Raw genomic sequence first — 12237 nt, forward strand, 5'->3', positions numbered from 1 at the left:
CATGGTGTGTGGATGCCCATGGGCTGCACAAAAATATAGCAGCCTCCTACCGTTGTTATTGAGCTGATCTGGCCCATGCCTTCCAATCACTCCAGACCAGCATCATGACCAACTCGGGCATTAAAGTCACCCAACAGGATGAATCTATCCTGAGGGGCCACTTTAGCTAGTGCCTATGACAGGAGGCCATAGAAGGCATTTGACTCATCAGTCTTGCCTGAATCCCTCCACGGATGTTCGTCTTTGGTGGGGGCATAAGTAACCACGACCACCACTCCTCGCCTCTGGTTGATGGGAAGGCGAGCCCAAAGTAGCCTGCGGCTTACAGCTTCTCACCTCACCGCCATGCTCCCACGCCCCCTTCATAATTTTGTTCAGTAGAAGAGCCACTCCCTGTTGTTTGGCAGTCTCCTACCCTAAGTCGAGGACTGTCCACCCCTCATGGTGGCAGGAGCCAGAGCCGGTTCACCAGACCTCCTAAATACCACAGAGATCCCGGCGGTACCGTTCCAGCTCCCGACAGAGGAGTGAACAGCCTCCCCCCCGCAGTGAGCATTCGAAAATTCTATGTGGCCACCCGCAGTGGTTTTTTGCTGTTTCTGGAGGAACCCCGAGGGTAAGGATTCATTCTCCTGGCTCCACCAAATGGGGTTTGGCCAGGAGACGTCAGGCGCCTATTTCCCCGGGGCCTCCAGCACAAGCTTCATTTGATATTTGTTTTTGTAGTATCGTGGTAATTTATTTGAAGGTGGAAGGGTTACCAGCCCCTCGCACCCGTCCAGAGCCCCCATTTGGCCGCTGTGGTGGCTACAAACGCCATGAGAGGAATGACCAATCTAAATTGGTCCTCACCCCACGGCAATACTCACCAAGCGTTGCCGTCCATCACCAACCCTTAAAAATGTTGACACACATTCTTAATCACACTAAACACAGATTTTTGTTAATTACACTTAATTACTTACATTAACAAATTTCCCCATTATTGTTGTATTTTGTTAAACATTAATAATATTTGTACATCGCAATATATACAACATCGGAAGACAGAACGGTTTACATGAGCGGCTGACTGAGACACGAAGAAGCTTCACGGTTAGTCTGTTGCCGTGCAGCAGCAGCAGCAGCACCCAGCCCTGACGACGATTGGCTGGCTCCGCAAAGATTTGTACTGTGCCCTTACCTAGACTTGGTTGAGACGATCCCTCCTAGATTCATTTCTGGAATAATTTCTTGGCGAACGGTCACATCACAAAGATGACGATGAGTGGTGTTGGTGGCATCACCACCACCGCACGTTAAAATGGGGAAGGCAGCAAGCTGCTGAGGCACTGTGCAGCTCCTGATGGAGAGTTCTGCAGTTCACTCGAGTCACAACGTCGACATCGTCTGACTGCTTGATGAGAATCCAGTGTGTTGTTACGCTGCACCGGCGTGGTGTCAATTTTCCTGTTTTCCAATGCATGCCCCACCTCCTCCCGGCCCGCCATTGCGGGGAGAGAGAAATACCCACCCCCTCTCCCCTATGAAGAAGATTCAGCACGATACACGAGGGGATGGGTGGCCAGCACCATACCCAGCCGTCTTTGTCTCCCCTGTGTCGATGTTTGGGGCCGTCCATAAATGACGTCACGCACAGAGGAGGGGGGTCAGACATTTGTGACGATGTGTGACAAGGGGGGGGAGGGTGGGTTTGAAAAATGTGAATTCACATCAAAATGCGCAACTTTAAAACAGGTCCCTGCAGGGTGGGCTGGTAGGACAAGTCTCTGCGCTGTCTATTGCTGATTTTACACCCAACAGCACGAGATTTCACTTCGTTAAAGTATTGAAAGGGGACGGACGGACACATTAATCTATTGCAGGCTGGTACACTCAGTTTACAACTTCGTTCCTACCAGTATAAATGCGAATTGAATAAAATTGGTATAACAACACTCATTTTGATTAATTTTCATTATTAACTAATTAATTATTAAAAATTTACTAAGATCACCTTTTATTTATTTCATGAAGGAGCATTTTGCTTCTCCATGGGAGAATGGAGAAGCATACATTTTGTAAATATTTTGAGTGATTGTTATTAAACATTTAGATTCTATTGATTCTACCAGGGCTTTTCATTCTGTGAAATGATTATGTGATTGTTATAATTGTACTCTCCATTTTGCTTCGTTCTACTACAAAGTTTCAAGTATTTTTTTTATAGTTATTACTTTTAATATTTTAGAATTATAAGAGAATTTCACGATAATGTTCTGAACATCTGCAGTTTTAGTTAGACGTTGAATATTTCAAGTTAATTTTATGCTCAATTTCAGCTTTCTAACGCCTACTTTTTAATACGTTTTTTCTCCTACATCAGAGTGCAGCGCCACATTAAATACGCACTACAATGACAATAGTTTTAGTTTAAAGTGATTTGAAACATGTTTTATTTTCAAAATGTAAATGTTTTTTTTTTGGGGGGGGGGAGCAGAGCTTTGTCACGTCATATTTGAGGGGGGTCTAACTTTTTGTGACGCCGTGTGACGAGGGGGGGAGGGGGGTTCAAAAATCGGCCGAAATCGCGTGACGCCATTTATGGACGGCCCCTTTACACAGAGCACCAGGTACTCATTTTGAGGTTGAGTCGACCCAGGGGAGGCTTAGCACTGGTTAAGATTTTCGCCACCGGTGTTGGTCGTGAGTGGGAATAAAACTCGAGTCGCTGGGTTTATAGCACACCACACTAACTACTGCGCCACCGCTCCCCACCAGCACAAACAACGCCACAACCACCGCCGAGGGTGAAATTAAATCCACGAGCCGAGGTCATTCATATCCGGGGAGCTGCACCTGGGAAGGATGACGTGGTTTTCTTTTTATAGGTGAGAGAAAAGTTTAACATGTAGTCGGCCATCGCGACCAAAATTCTTAATACTGTACAGGTTTTTTTTTGTTTTAAGATACATTAACCCCCCTTCACCCCTCTGGTCTTCGCACCTGATAGGCTCACGGTGATGACATAACCTTTACTGTGTTTAAGACCGGAAACAGGAAGACGTCTTCATAATGCTGGCTAATCGTCTGATGGGGCTGGTTGCAATCACCAGCTAAACGTCACGGTACTCGAATAGTAAATGTTATGGGTTTACTCTCCAACACACCCAGTGTGCTGAAGTAGTCACTAATTGGTACGTTTTGTTCACGTGGCACACCTTACTAATTGGCTGTGTCGGGGTGGTGGTGGGATGCAAGTTCACGCATGCTAACTACATTGTGAACGTCAACCCAGTTGACACCCCTATGACGTGCGTTACGCCTAGTGGCGTACAGAAGCCATATGTCGGATCGAAGCGTCCCATATAAAGGTCCCATATAATTAACAACTGGTGTTCGAAGCAATTAATTAATTAACCTACCAATAAATTTACAATGAATTGATTAATCGATTTAATACGTAATCAAACGACATTAATTAAGCAATCGATTAATCGGTTGATCATTTGATACATTAATTAATCTGTCAATCGATGAATGTGTTTATTGATTCATTGCTTAATTTATTTATTTAGTAATTCGTTAATTCCCGTCAACACTTTTATTAATTTGCCCGGGGCATCTATGCGGCAAGTCTATAATAGCAACACTATATTAATTATATGAACAAGCCTTATTTACATCACCTCCAATTGGTTGGCTATGTACTGTGCAAAATAAGTTATATGTACATCGATCAGATCATCTTCACGAGAGTTATCGTGACCCCCCCCCCTCCCACTACCTCTGACAGACGAACAGAGTTCGTGCATCATGGGACCTTTTTACCAGTATCAAAGTATGAATAATAATAAATAAGAATTATGAAAAATAAGAATAGGTGTCAGTACAGAGAACGCCTTTTGGTGTAGGCCAATCCGTTTCAAAGAAAATGCGTATTTTATCAGAGGATGTTTGTTTGCATGTTCACGTGTGGTTAATGCAGACTTTATTCCTTGCAAAAGGTTTCTATTTGGTATGTGAACATCTTAACACCTTCAGAAAGGGTAAAACCTATATATTTTTTTCAGAGCTGGTGCAATTCACGCTATTCCAGCCGTGTTTGGGAAAAGCTTTGAAGCTTCAATTCGTTTCGTGTCATCGTTTCATCCCCGTTGTCTTGGCGGAATCACAGGCCCCGTGGCTCTCTCAGCCGTAGCCATTTCCCTCTGAAGCAGAATCACCACCATCGAGAGGTCTGCCAGGGTTGGTCATTTATTTGCACGATCAATAACCCGGCACTGTAATATAATTCAAAATCGATGCGCACCACGAGGGCTCAACAGATAACGACCAATTACTGCCATTATGCTGCCACGTTTTAAGTTCGTAAATACAGCAATTAACTTGAATTATTGAAATTACAGGAATTATGATGGGGGGTGGGAGGTGGGTGGTGGGGGGTCGGTGGTGGTGATCAAGGCTGGCACCGCTGTTGGGCTGGAGAGTCCCAGGCAGGGGAAGCTCCCTCCACCGACTACGCGTCACTGCGTGAGGTTTAACCCACGACGGTGACATTCGCCTCACATACGCACGCGCACATGCACACACACATGCACACACATGCACACACGCGCACACACAAACAAAACACCAAAGACCCACGTATAGTCTTAGCAGACTATTGGGGAAAGTGCTGTTAGCACCGATGAAGGCCGGCACGGAACATGAGGGGGTGGGTGACCAGCACCACGCCCAGCCGTCTTTGTCTCTCTAGCGACGATATTTATGCATAGCACCAGATACTCATTTGAGGCTGAGTCGATCTAGGGGAGGCCCAGGACCAGTTCAGATAATCGTCACTGTTGTTGCACGTGAGCGGGAATCGAATTCGGGCGGTCGGGTTCGTAGCGCAGCATAGCGCTCACCTCTACCCCCCCCCCCCCCAACGCGCACACACACAAAGATCAGCCTGTTTAGCCTGTTAGCAAGCAGCACATATGAAGACCGGCACGGCATACGAGGGGGGGGGGGGGTGGTGATTTGCCAGCACCACGCCGGCCGCCTTTGTCTCTCCAGTGGCAGGACTGGTTCAGATAATCAGGTCGCTCGATTTGTAGCACAGCACGCTAACCACTGCGCCACCGCTCTCCATGCACAGTGCACACGCAGGGGCTCACATTTGATCATAAATAAAGGATGAATATTATTATTACATGGTAGATTTACTGTTACCAAGTTATATCCCAGTTATGCTGGCTCTGTATACAGAGCCAGCCAATTTACACGTTTGTTTGTGGATCGTCTTGCGATGTCCCATCTTGTGGGGGGGAGTTAGGACCCACGGTGGCGAGACGTTAACTCCTTCACCTGCCTCTGCTGTGCCTCTGTGGATGCGCTCTTCACCATTGGCCCTCGATGCTGAACACGAGCTGGGAACTCAACTAGGCTGTGTCGAGTACAACACCGTGTCTTTGTCTCAGAATTGATATCGAGACGCTCAAGTTCGCGGGAACGCGGTTCACCTCTCACTAGGGCAAAAGGTCATCACAACCCCAGTCGATGGTGCCACCGCTTCCCTCTCATCGATGTTCAGAATCGATCTGATCTCCCAGGCCTGCTCTTACCGTACCCCGAGAGTATGGCTTTGTATCTTCCGCTGGCTTATCATTCGTAGACTGCTGTATGTAACCGTACGTAGCCAACTGCGCCAATTGGAGTTGCGTGGGAGAGGGGGAGGGGGGCGCAACAAACTAAATACGAAAAAGCAGTTCACAAGAATTGAGTTTGTCAATCTAGATGATTTAAAAGTGCAGAGCTCCCAGTGGCTTCCTAATAGCTGAAGGAAAAGCGTTTCAGATGGTCGCAGAACCGCATCTGAAAGCACCACGCAATGCAGTGGCCGTCTTTGTTCGATGATTAGCCAAAAGCCGCTGCCGCTGCTGCTGCGAGGATGACCAGATTTCGTGTGATGATGGTTTATGCTCATTGACGAAATTAGCAGCAAGGTGTCGTTGTGGTTAATTTGTGGCGAGCGCTTGATGTGTGTGATGAGTGCAACTTTATAACGTACGATGGCAGCCTCTTACGGTCTCATCATCGCCACGATCTCACGCCTCAGGTCACCGACCTATTTGGGTGCCACTCTAATTGCCCTGTCTCGGTAACCCGCCCTCCCATCCCATCCCTGCACACGGCTCCCTACACATCACAACCTCACTCTGCCGCCATTATCTCGGCAAAATATTGCTGCCGTATTCGATTATGAACATCCAAGATGCCGACCCAACCCTCTGAAATTCCCAGCATCCTCCACAAGCACCCGAATCCAGACCCAGAAGATACCCTTCTAGTTTCTTGGCCAAAAGGTCCAGCTTACACGATAAGACGTATATTTCCCGACTCGGAGTGCCATTCTCTCAACATTGAAGTGAACCTCTCTAAGAATCCCAATGATGTGTGTGTAATTCATTAAAACCCACCCAGCAAACGAAATTCGTATATATATTAAACTATAAAAAATTCACAAACCTGATGTCCCATTAAGACCCATAGATAGTACAATAGGCTCTGCCACGTACATATTAGCACAATATGTAACGAAACAAATACAGCCTTACATCGGTAGGACCTCTTCATTCATCAAAAACTCTGAACATCTCGTAAATATATTTAAAGATATTAAGCTTAACCCAAATTATATTCTCGTAAGTTTTTATGTGACTTCTCTGTTCACGAGGGTTCTGGTCAACGAGTCAATCAAATTACTTGACACTCTGGTAATGAACAAAGGTTTAGCCAAAGATATCCCAAGACTAGCTGAACACTGTCTAAAGAACACCTACTTCTTGTGGCAAGGTGACTCTATAAACAAAAGGAAGGAGCATCAATGGGCTCTTCTTTACAGAAATCTGCTCTTATCAAGACGCTCATTCATCGAGCTAACAAAGTGTCAGATGGTGACAGTCCGAGAAGTGAAACGCAACATGTTAAAGAAGCGCTGCAAAATGAGCGGTTACAATGATGCACAAATCAACAGGGCATTGAATGCCAAAACCAAATCAAATAACACGAGCATTGACACTGCCCAAGTAATTAAAGCGATCAAAATACTGTACATTGCGGGAGTAATTGATAAACTAGACAGATGTTTGGCAAACAAAACATCCGAGTCAGATTTGTCACGGTACATAGAATACAGAAATTAATATCTGGTACAAAAGATGCATTGCCGAAGCTATCAACAGAAGGTATGTACAGGATTAACTACACTTGTGGAAAATGTTATGTTGGGCAAACAGGACGAATGAGCAGCACGAGAAAAAAATAATATCAAAGACATATTAAACTCTCCCAAATACAACTGTCAGCAGTAGCAGAACACGCGTGCCAACAAGAACACTCAATTGATTTTGATAATGTTGAAGTTCTGTGCAAAACTAGCTACTCCTGGCCAATACTAATTCAATAATCTATCGCAATTTAAAGAAAAAAATATTTTAACCGTTCGGATAGCTACTGACTTAGAGCTGCGTGGAAATAAATCATCAAATAATAAATTATTTGAACGCATGCCTATAAAGGACAGCATACTTCAATAGAGATTACCTTTGGTATGGCTATTTTAATACACACAATAGACAGGAAGGACAAGATCAATTGGCTCGCATAATGCGTATGCATAACGTACGTTGACTAAGTAATCCCCCCCCCCCCCACTTTGCGCAAGAGCTCAGAAGCGTGCTCACCACATCTACGCCTCTATATAAGGAACAAAACAGGTGGACTTCTCCACAAATCTGTCTGTCGCCTGATGAAGCTAGTTGTAATTATTGGCGAAACGTACACAGATTGTAAATGTTGTGGCTTGGCTCTCCAACACACCGGTGTGCTGTACTAGTGACGAATTGGCATGTTCTGTTTACGTGACAACTCATACTAGTTGGTGGTGGCGGGTTTTAACGAGACATTTACGCGATCTAACCCCCAAAAACCTCTATTATGAATGATATTGGTCGCGAAAGCCTACCTGTTAAACTATTAAAAAGAAACTATAACATTGTTTATTAAATTTTAACAGATACGGCCCGTTGAGCTATGTAGTTCTTTTTCAGAAGCGAACTGGCAACAAATGATAGCCCAACGGAGTGGCTTATCGCGTGGAAATTTATAGCAGCCAAACACTCTAAACGCGTGTTTCTAAACGTGCAGGAAAAACCCGGAGGACCCGAAGAAAAATGCACGCGATTAATTCTGTCAACCCTCAAATGTATTATACCCATTACGACAGAAGCACCAGAAATATGTGGCCACGACTTCAGCATATTGGCACTACAAGGCAGAAAATGAAAGTGGAAACAACTGACGAAATGTAACAGTGTACACCTACTACGGGCTATCTACCCCATGGATCGTCATGGTGATGATGACAAAAAGCACACACGGGGTCCCCAATTGCCTCCAAGTGCGTCGTTCCCCCTCTGACACGCGTGAATGTGTGCCGAGGTTCAAGTTGATTTTGTCGAACCAGGCAAAGAATCTTGAGAGACGGGGATGAGTCACATTTCGACTAATTTTGGCGCACCGAAATGACCAAAACGCGAAACAAATAAAGTACAGCGACTAGAAATCGTCTCAACAAACAATCTGTAGACAGAGATAGCAATCTATGACAAAAGCCCCCAGGCGACTCACTGTTCTGGTGCTCGATCCAGTATTGAGGAAGATCCAGGGAATATTCAGAAATGTCCAGGAATATTGGCTGCGCTTCCAAATATGTTCATGCCTTATTATTTGCGACATATTTAATATTTTTTGCATATAAGGCGGTGTACAAGTTTTTTCAACTCAACCCTAATTTTAAGGCCATTTTCCAAACTAATTTATTGTTGGCTCATTGTAATGTTTTTTTATTTTTCCTTAGAGTCTCGTCTCTTCGGTCCTTTGTGGCTAAACAACAAAACCATAACCTACCCGGGAAACACGTGTTCGCTGGAGGGAACAAGAACCAATATTAATCAAATTAACGTTTCTGGAGGGAACATATCATAATTATAATCAAAATAGTTCATTGTTACATAATTATAATACTTACAAATATATGAATAAGTATTATAACGGTAATATATTATTTTAAAAAGATATTGTACTAGTTGATCAATTATAATAAGAATTATTATCATCATTATAGCAGCACTTTATGACAGCAGAACCAAGCCACACCTACACACATCGAGTGTCAGTTTCATAATAATTATAATAATTAGTTATATTAATACATCATAATTATTATTGTGACTACTATAGTTGACTGTGGTGTGGTATGGCCTGTTTTTGGCTGGTGCATGAACAACCGTGCGGACGCGTTTGTGGGAAATTGTTCTGCGATGTTTTTGATGTTGTCTCTTTCTCTCTTCCCGTGGACACGTGGAATTTTATCCGGCTCCTCCAGGTTTTCCCTGCACATTTAAGAATCAACATTACGCCTTAAGAGTATTTGGCTGCAATACATTTCCACGTGATGATAAGCCCACTTCGTTGAGCTGTCATTTCTGATAGCCAGATCGCTCCTGAAAAAGAGATACATTGTTGCCATGATGCACCTTTGCCATTCAGGATTAGGAATTCCCCACTGACGTTGTACAAGTGTAGGTGTGGCTTGATTCTGCTGTCATTAAGTGTTGCTACTCGTTATAGCACTCGCCCCCCAACAGTCTGTTAAGGCTATACGGGAGGATCGTTGTTGTCTTTGTTTGATGTCACTGAAGAGATAGTTCTTACAGGCGAGATTTCTCTCCAAGGTGAGCGCCAGAACGACTGCGTGGGTGACGGAACAGAAGGCCACTGGACATATGCACTGTGTAAATCATCATCTAGATTGATAAACTAATTTCTTTAGAACTGATTTGTCTGTGTTAGTTTGTTGTCCTTCCCCCGCACCTCCGATTAGCACGGTTGGCTACGTACGGTGCGAAAAGATTTCAAAGACAAAGATTGCCCGTCTAGCCTTAACAGACTGTTGGGGCAAAGTGCTGTTAGCAACCACCTACGAAGGCCGAGCACTGTGGCACACAGGGGGTAGGTGGCCAAACACCATGCCCGGCCGTCTTTGTCTCTCTTCTGGCGGTGTTTTACACACATCGCACCAGGTACACATTTGAGGCTGAGTCGACCTAGGGGAAAGGTCCAGGACAGGTTTCAGAGAATCGTTTGCTGATGCTGGTGGCCGTTAGCGGGAATCGAATCTAAGCTCGATTCCTGCAGGCGGTGCCAACTCCGGCCTCGACGTTCCACTTTGATTTTGGTCCCCGTGTTCTCGTGGCCGTATATGAGGCGAGTTTTCGTGAGCTCCTCGCTTCGCAGAACAACATTATCGGTGGGACCCCTCGGGGGATGGGGGGGAAGGGTAAAGTGTTCGGCGATGGGCCATGGGGAAAGAAAATATCGTTTAAAAATTTATGTCGATTAATTTAGATTATTTATCAGAATCGGCGTTCTTTATTTATCCTGGATAAATCCGAAGAGCTATGAAGCTCTTTGTTTTTTCAGAGATGTCCAGTAGAATGCATTGCTTTCTTGCCCCCCCCCCCCCCTTACAGGACACACGAATAAATACAGTACATTAATGACTCAGATGGGGATGAAGACAACACAAGGTTTTGTTTAAAGGCATGACGTACGGCAAGAGAGATTAGACTATGATGCATCATGCCTATAATGTAGCCTGTGTATCGGAATAGATTACCACATAACTCGCACGAATCTGGGGGTGAATAAAAGCACACAAACACACAAACTCAAACAGATTTATGTTCTCTTTCGAGCGGGCAAGCAAACATCGCTGGCCTACATAAAAATTATAAATCCAAAAGCGAGTAAGTTAATATTCCGAACAACACGAGCCTCCTCCGCCTCGTGCCGCCAGGGAAGGTGATTGTGCGGTCTGTCCGACGCTTCTGCCTGGCGAGTTTTTAACTAACTCGCTTGGTGTGCAGGAGGTCGTGGGTTCGATTCCGACCCTTACAATGCCTGCTGTATATTTGGAGTTTGCGGTGTCTCTTTCTCTCTTCCCGTGGACGTGTGGATTTTTCTTGGGGTCCACCGGGTTTCCCTGCACATTTAATAATCAACATCACGCATTTAGAGTATTTGGCTGCTATAAATTTCCACGTGATGATAAGCCAATTTCGTTGAGCTATAATTTGTGATAGCCAGATTGCTGCTGAAAAACAGATACTGTACATAGCTAAGTGGGCCCTTAACTGGTAAAATAAAAAAAGAATGTGCTGTGAATGAGTGCCCGCTGGTTCACTCTGCGATCTCGGCCAGTGAGAAGCTGCATTCAGACTTTCTGGATCGAGGCCTGAAGTGCAACGTATGTTGAACTTCTTTCGCACCATACGTAGCCGGCCTTGCTAATCGGAGGTACGGCGTATGTATGTGCATTGAACCTCTTTAGCACTGTACGTAGCCAACCGTGCTATTCAGCTGTGCGGGGGAAAGACAACAAACTAAACACAAAAAGCAGTTCTAAAGAAATGAACGTCTCGCCGGCCAATATGTCCACGCATAATCAGGAAAGCGCAGCAGCATTCGCGCTCCCGGCTTAGGGGCGGCTGCTGAGGGAGAAGTGAGTAGGGGGCGCTCTGGTCGGTGCCAGGGTGTGGCTGGAGTTCCGCCATGCGCGGCTGACCCACGCCGTGCCGGCCTTCAATGAGCAGTGGGCACTGGAGGAGGCCGTGTGCTCGGTGGCGGAAGACGCAGAGCTCTGCATGCAGATATGAGCTACCCGTCGGAGGACGTAGGACTGCGAGAAGGGCTGGGTGCAGATGCAGCACTTGTCATATTTTTTTAAATAATAATATTACAAATATTACATAGAAAACATAGGGGGAACATATACATGCAGTAGGGAGAGAGGGGGTAGAGAGAGGGAAGGGGTAAGGAGAGCAGAGCGTGAAATCTATTGTGAAATCTTTCATTTAAAAGGGGGGGGGGAAGGGGGTTTACGTAAAGCAAAGCATTAAAAAAAACGAAATGGTGAACGAAGCAAAGTGCCGACTACACCGAGCATCTTCTTGTTTCCTCTGATCGTAAAAAAATAAAGAGAGAGCGAGGGAGAGAGAGAGAAAGCAAGGGGGGAAAGCGAGAGAGCGAGGGAGAGAGGGCCAGAGAGAGCGCGCACTTGAAGGGAAAACCGCTCTGCTTTGGGAGCTGTCCAGCTCAGTGCTGCTGAAATATGCTACGCACACACAAATGTGCTTCAACAATGACCTA

The sequence above is a fragment of the Petromyzon marinus genome, chromosome 56 (assembly GCF_048934315.1).
Source record: "Petromyzon marinus isolate PM22_M1 ecotype Great Lakes invasive population chromosome 56, UKy_Petmar_22M1.pri1.0, whole genome shotgun sequence".
Taxonomy (NCBI): domain Eukaryota; kingdom Metazoa; phylum Chordata; class Hyperoartia; order Petromyzontiformes; family Petromyzontidae; genus Petromyzon; species Petromyzon marinus.